Raw genomic sequence first — 7,487 nt, 5'->3', positions numbered from 1 at the left:
TGAAATTGATTTTCATATTGAGATAATATTTGTCACAATGCGACGTTGGACCATGCTCGACTATGATTGAACCAGGGGAATAATATTAAACCCTAGGAATATGAACCCTTAGATTAATAAACCCAAGGGATTGATATTATAAACCCAAGGGATTAATACTAAAACCCGAAGGGATTATGAACCCAAGGGAATAATATTAAACCCAAGAGATAAATATTACCAAGGTATATAAATCCTAAGATAAATATTATAAACTCTAGAACAAACATGGTTGACCATGACTTACCATGGCTGATTTTCATATTGAGACAATCATTATCACAATGCAATGTTGGACCATGGTTGACCATGTTTGACCTGATTTATTTTCATATCGAGACAGTATTTGTCATAATGTGATGTTGGATCATGGTTGACCATGGTTGATTTTCATATTGAGACAATTTTTGTCACAATGCAACGTTGGACCATGGTTGACCATGATTGACCATGGTAAACCACGATTGATTTTATAAGACATGGTTGACCATGATTGACGATGGATGATTATGGTTGACCATGATTGATCATGGTTGACCATGATTGATCATGGTTGACCATGATTGATCATGGTTGACCATGATTGATCATGGTTAACCATGATTGATATTATAAACCCAAGGGATTAATACTAAAATCCCAAGGGTGTAACGAAAAAAGTTTGTACACTAAGAGGAACGCTCTGATACCAATGTAATGAACAAAGTTCATATACTCTAAGGAATGCTCTGATACCAATGTAATGAACAAGGTTCATAAACGCAGCGGAGTAAGCTCCAAAATACGTCAAAGACATAGACATCCATTGTAGGACAAGTAAGTGCATATTGAATATTATAAAAAAAATGATATGAGATGATTTGATTACAACTAAGGGTCCTGTATATATACCTAGGCAAGTACCCTTTCACGAAAGACCATGTATTTAGAGACATGCATTTTGATTAACTAATCACTAGCTAATTAGTCATTAATATTATTATTATTGTTTACATTATTTTTTATTATTTTTCTATTAATTATATTCATAACATTGCCTTCCTCTTCAAAAAGCTTTATCCTCAAAGCTTACTGATGAAAGGGCTTGATCTCTTTTCCTATTTTAAATATCTTCTTCTCTCAATTGTTTCATCTTCATTGATACAAGACGATATGATCCTATGAGTGATAAACAATATTGTCGAACTGAGAATGGATTTGACCATCTTAGATTAATATTTTGTGGAATCTTCCTATCATTGGAAATTTTTAATGAATTGTTATCATAGGATTGGATTCTGCAAACTTCAGTATTCCTTGGAACATAAATTTATTTTTTCCATTCTGAATGGTTCAAATACATAGACTAACTTAGTTTTCTGCTCTTATGATTCAGGTGTCGATAAGGAGTTCTTCTAGTTGGACTTTCCCTTATCATGTGTGTGGTAGTTTCCTCATTTACTTCGAGTGTTGTTGTTATTGAGTTGGCTATTGAATCATCACTTGGAATTTCCATTGTTTGAACTGCAACATATAAATATTTTTTAACTTTTGTTGGTTTCTCATATTCTTGAGTTATGATATTGAATGGATCGATATTTATTCCTTTATCTTCAACTTGGACCGTTATGGTTGGAGACTTCAATACTTCTACTTGAGTAATTTTTTCTAACTTGTCATTTAGTGACCTCTTGTCAGTTTTAAGCTTCTTTATTTGCATAAGTAGAGCTTGTTTATGATTCCTTAGATGTGAAATTTCGTCATTTTCTGAGACTTTGTCCTCAGTATCCTTCTCTTTATCTTTTAAACTTTTGATTTGTTCTAATAGCCTTTGATTCAGGTCTTTTAAAACCATTTTTTTCTTTCTATGATAGATTCTCTTTGAATTTATTCTCGAAAAATTGTTTTTCTTCTTCTAATTTTTTCCTTGTAATTTTGGACTTCTTGACCTTCTCAAGTAATTTTTTACTATGATCTCTCAAACGCCAAATTTCTTTGTTACTTTCTATTGATTCTTTGTAAAATCGATCTTCAAGATCCTTATATTTGTTTTCCAATGCTTTGTTCTTTTGTTGTAGTTCTGCGAGTTCTTCCTTTAATATTTTCATTTGGATCTGCTCATTATCTTGACGTAATTCTGTACTAAATAATTTCCTACATGGTGGACAACATAAATTATAATTTTTTAAATCCACTGATACCCAATTTCTGTTTTAAAAAACAAGCTCTGAGTCCAAAATATTGACTTGTTTATGAAACTCATCTTTTCTTCCTTCATTTATGGATTTAAATTCATTATATTTTTTTGTTTTCTTGAGTGATTTACTCTATTTTTTTATCGTTGATAACTTCGTCAATGTCTCACACACATACACCCTATCTCACACACACACACACACACCCTAGAATGAGTGTCTTTTCACTTCTTTTTTTCACTCTTTTCTTTTTAAATTTATATGGATTCTAAAGTTATAAAGTATACTCTTTTTTTTTTTTTTTTTTTTTTTTAATTACTATTCCTTAATGAATTTTGAAATCTTCAACTTATTAGCCTAGAATACATATTGTAATACCACCTTGATGTATTTTACTTTATAAAGTATGCTATATCACTTCCACACACACACACACACACACATATATAATCGCCTTCCCTAGCTAGTACTTTATGTGAATCTCCATACTTTTTTTTTATGAATTTTTCAGAACGAAAAAGCTTCATTGTATTATATTGAGAATATATAAAGGTTCCAGATAGTACAAAAAATAGCTATCAGAAGTTGAAGGATCTTGATTTTGAAGACAAAACCTAATAGCAGAGACTGAGGAATGATTCCCCCATGAGGAAAAAAACCATCAGAGCTATTCCAAAAACTAGAGCATTCACTTTAATTTAAGGCATATAAATTATTATTTTCAATTTGTTGGACTAGTCGTGCCCTTCTTTAACATCGCGTCATTCACTTCAATGTTGTTCTCTAACTACACAATTTTCTTGTAGATTACGACTCATATTTGAATGGTCTATAGGTCGCAACAGTGATTGTGTTGACAGGTCGTGTAGCGTTTGTATGAAGCTACTAGCAGTGGGAGGCCTTCGACGGCAGAATGCAGTGGGGATCTGTGCAAATGGGGTAAGGGATCAGCCACAGGGTAGAGGGTTTTCCAATGGCGTGGATAGGGAAGTGTCCCGTAGGCTGCAGGTGGTTGGTGATGGTGTGATGACTAAGCCACAATATTGGTGTATCGTACAGTCGAGCAGGGATGGGACGAGGCTCTTGTTGGGTGGCTCAACTGTGGATGGCAATGTAAGACAACAGAATCAAGATGACGATTTTACCAAGCGGTTCGCTGGAAGGACAAATCGATAGACAATGGGTAGTAGTAATACGGTGGGGAATGAATCGTTGAGTACAATAAAATTCGGCAGTTGGTTGTTGTGGCATTTAGTTGTTGGTAAAGGCGTGTGGAATCGACGCCTAGAAAGTGCTTCGTATAGGCATCGATTACCATAGGTGGTGGTTCTCTGCTACAGTTGCGGCAATGCAGCGGTTTGGTAGTTGTGAGCAAAAAACATGGGCTAGTTAATCTTGACAGTCGATCAAATAATCTTGACCTTTTTTGTTTCAGTTAATTTTTTATATAAATTATTTTTAAACTTATATATATATATATATATATATATATATTAAATGTAATTTTTTTAAACCCTTTTTTTGTCTAATATAGTTTTTTTTTTTTTAATTCTTTAAAAATGGCTAAGGGCCTTTGATGAAATCAGAAAACAGAGAAACTCAAAAAACTTCTATAGAGAAACACTTCCAATTTCATGACAACAAAGTTGATGCAAGGTTGATGGCCAAAGGTCGAATTAGACTGGCTCTGTGTATTGGTTGAGTGACCAGAGGATCAAACAACTTTGATACCAATGTAATGAACAAAGTTTGTATACTCAGAGGAATGATTTGATACCAATGTAATGAATAAACTTCATATACTCATAGGAATTCTTTGATACCGATGTAATGAACAAAGTTCTTATATGCAACAGAGTAAGCTTTAAAATAGTTCAAAGACAAAGACATCCATTGTAGGACAAGTAAGTGTATATTGAATATTATAAAAGAATTGATATGAGATGATTTGATTAGAACAGAGGTCCTGTATATATACCCAGGCATATATCCTTTCACGAATGGCCATGTCTTTAAAGACATGCCTTTTCATTAACTAATCACTAGTTAATTAATCCTTAATATGATTATTATTGTTTACATTATTTTTTATTATTTTTCTATAAATTATATTCATAACAAAGGGATTACAAACCCAAGGGACTAATATTAAACCCAAGGGAATAATATAAACCCAAGGTATATAAACCCTAATATAAATATTATAAACCCTTAAATAAACATGGTTGACCATGGTTGATTTTCATATTGAAACAATCTTTGTCATAATGCAGCATTGGACCATGCTTGACCATGGTTGAACCCTTAGATTAATATGGGAAAATATAAACCCAAGGTATATAAACCCTAAGATAAATATTATAAACCCTTAAATAAACATGGTTGACCATGGTTGATTTTCATATTGAGACAATCTTTGTCATAATGCAACATTGGACCATGGTTGAACCCTTAGATTAATATGGGATAATATAAACCCAAGGTATATAAACCCTTAAATAAACATGGTTGGCCATGGTTGATTTTCATAGAGACAATCTTTGTCACAATGTGACATTGGACCATGCTTAAACACAATTGAACTAATGGAAAAATATATAACCCTAGGAATATGAAACCTAAGGCATTGATATTATAAACCCAAAGGAATAATATTAAACCCAAAGGATAAATATTATAAACCCAAGGTATACAAACCCTAAGATAAATATTATAAACCATAAAATAAACATGGTTGACCATGGTTGATTTTCATATTGAGAGAATCCTTGTCACAATGTGATGTTGGACCATGGTTCACTATGATTTATTTTCATATCGAGACAATATTTGTCACAATGTGACATTGGACCATGGCTAACCATAGTCGACTTTTATATTGAGACAATCTTTGTTACAATGCGACATTGGACCATGGTTGACCATGAATGATTTTATAAAACATGGTTGACCATGGTTGACCATGATTGACCATGGTTGTCCATGTTGACCATGATTGATATTATAAACCCAAGGGAATAATATAAACCTTAAGATAAATATTATAAACCCTTAAATAAACATGGTTGACCATGGTTGATTTTAATATTGAGACAATCTTTGTCAAAATGCAACACTGGACCATGGTCGATCATGGTTGAACTAATGGAATAATATTAAACCCTAGGAATATGAACCCTTAGATTAATAAATCCAAAGGATTGATATCATAAACCAAAGGGATGATGAACCTAAGGGAACAATATTAAACCCAAGGGAAAAATATTATAAACCCAAGGTATATAAACCCTAAGATAAATATTATAAACCCTAAAATAAACATGGTTGACCATGGATGATCATGGGTGATTTCCATATTGAGACAATATTTGTCACATTGCAACGTTGGACCATGGTTGACCTTGATTGATTTTATAAAACATGGTTGACCATAGTTAACCATGGTTTATTAATATTAAACCCAATGGACTAATATTATAAACCCAAGGTATATAAACCCTCATATAAATATTATAAACATTAAAATAAAAATGGTTGATCATGGTTGATTTTCATATTAAGACAATCCTTGTCACAATGCGATGTTTGACCATGATTGACCACGATTGATTTTCATATTGAGAGAATATTTGTCAAAAGCCTACATTCAACCATGGTTGACTATGGTTGATTTTTATATTGAGACAATCTTTATCACAATGCAGTGTTGCACCATGCTTAGCCATGATTGACCATGGTTGAACATGGTTGATTTTATAAAACATGGTTAACCATTGTTTGTCATGGTTCACCATGATTGACCATGGTTGACCATAATTGATATTATAAACCCAAGGGAATAATAAACCCATCAGATGAAAAAAACCTTTGAATCCCTTCGCCATGTCTGTTGAAGCCCAAATTCCATTGACCATTCCAGTCATCCACCTAGACCGAATATCAACAGTAATCCCTGCTCGTCCCTCACAGCCCCAGTGATGCAAGTTCAGTCCCTCCGATTTGTGCATGCTTTGCTACCATTACATTCAGAAGGGTCTTGTATACCACACGCCCTTCGCCGATGATAAACAGTTTGTTTCGGCGGTGGACCTTCTCAAGAAGAACCTCTCAGAATCCCTCATTTACTTCTACCTGTTGGCAAGAGGGCTCATCACTTCCTCTGATGGCGTTTTGTACATCAACTGCAATGATGCTAGTGCCGATTTGATCGAAGCATCCGCACTAGATGTCACGATTCAAGAAATAATGGAGGCAGAGGTCCGCCCTATCGTTCACCAATTTTTTGCTTTAGATGGTGCTATAAACCTTAATGGGCATTTCCTCCCTCTGCTGGTAGTCCAGGGCGGTCAATGCAACAACCAAATCAACACCAAGATCTGGGAAGTTATCTGTGATGAGCACGAAATCGATCCCACTGGGAGATACCAGGGCACTGCAGATCTACAACTCAAAAGGGTAAATGTTAACCACAATGAGGCGAGTTGTGGACGATCTACTCCCCATGCTATGCTTATGGATCCGGAGCCCGGGACCATGGATAGTGTGAGGATCGAGCCTTATGGCCAAGCTTTTAGGCTTAATAACTTCGTCTTTGGCCAGTCCGGGGCTGGGAACAATTGGGCCAAGAGCCATTACACTGAGAGGGCCGAGCTCAGTGACCCTATTTTTTATGCCGCCAGGAAGGAAGCTGAGAACTGTGATCGCCTACAAAGGCTTCAAATTTATCACTCTCAGGGAGGAGGCACTAGATCTGGAATAGGAACCCTCTTGATCTCCAAGATCCAAGAGGAATACTCTAATAGAATGAGGCACACTTTCTCTGTTTTCCCATCTCTCAAGGTGTTTGATACCGTGGTGGAGTATTACAATATGACACTTTCTATGCATCAGTTGGCGAAGAATGCCGACGAGTACATGGTGTTGGACAATGAGGCCCTCTACAAAATCTGCTTCAGGGCTCTTAAGCTTATGACACCTAATTGTTGTACCAGGACAAAGCTCTGTGAGGAAGCAACTGGACGATTTGATCTGATAAACCCAGGGACAAGGATAAACATAGACACAAGGGTAACAAAGGCAGCAACACCGCAGGCGAAAGCACACTCAAAAGAAGAGGATCTATTACAAATCTTCATTAAAACACTGGAAGGAAAAACTATTTGTTGGAGAATTTGGGAAGGGAGGAAGATCCAGGCGCTAAAAGACAAGATCCAGAACCATCTGGGTATACCAGCATACCAACAAAACCTAATATGCTCAGGCCATAGCTTATAG

The 7,487-nt window shown here is 35.1% G+C and overlaps 1 pseudogene; it reads left to right on the top strand.

Annotated features, from left to right (window-relative positions):
* Window positions 1-6,218: 6,218 nt before the first annotated feature.
* LOC149230004 (tubulin beta-6 chain pseudogene) lies at window positions 6,219-7,487 on the top strand (annotated as a pseudogene).

The sequence above is a fragment of the Pinus tabuliformis genome, chromosome J, assembly GCF_031772625.1.
Source record: "Pinus tabuliformis cultivar Carrire ecotype Pingquan chromosome J, CPIR1, whole genome shotgun sequence".
NCBI lineage: Eukaryota > Viridiplantae > Streptophyta > Pinopsida > Pinales > Pinaceae > Pinus > Pinus tabuliformis.
Note: the sequence above shows the minus strand (reverse complement) of the source record. Positions and strands in the feature narration are given on the sequence as shown.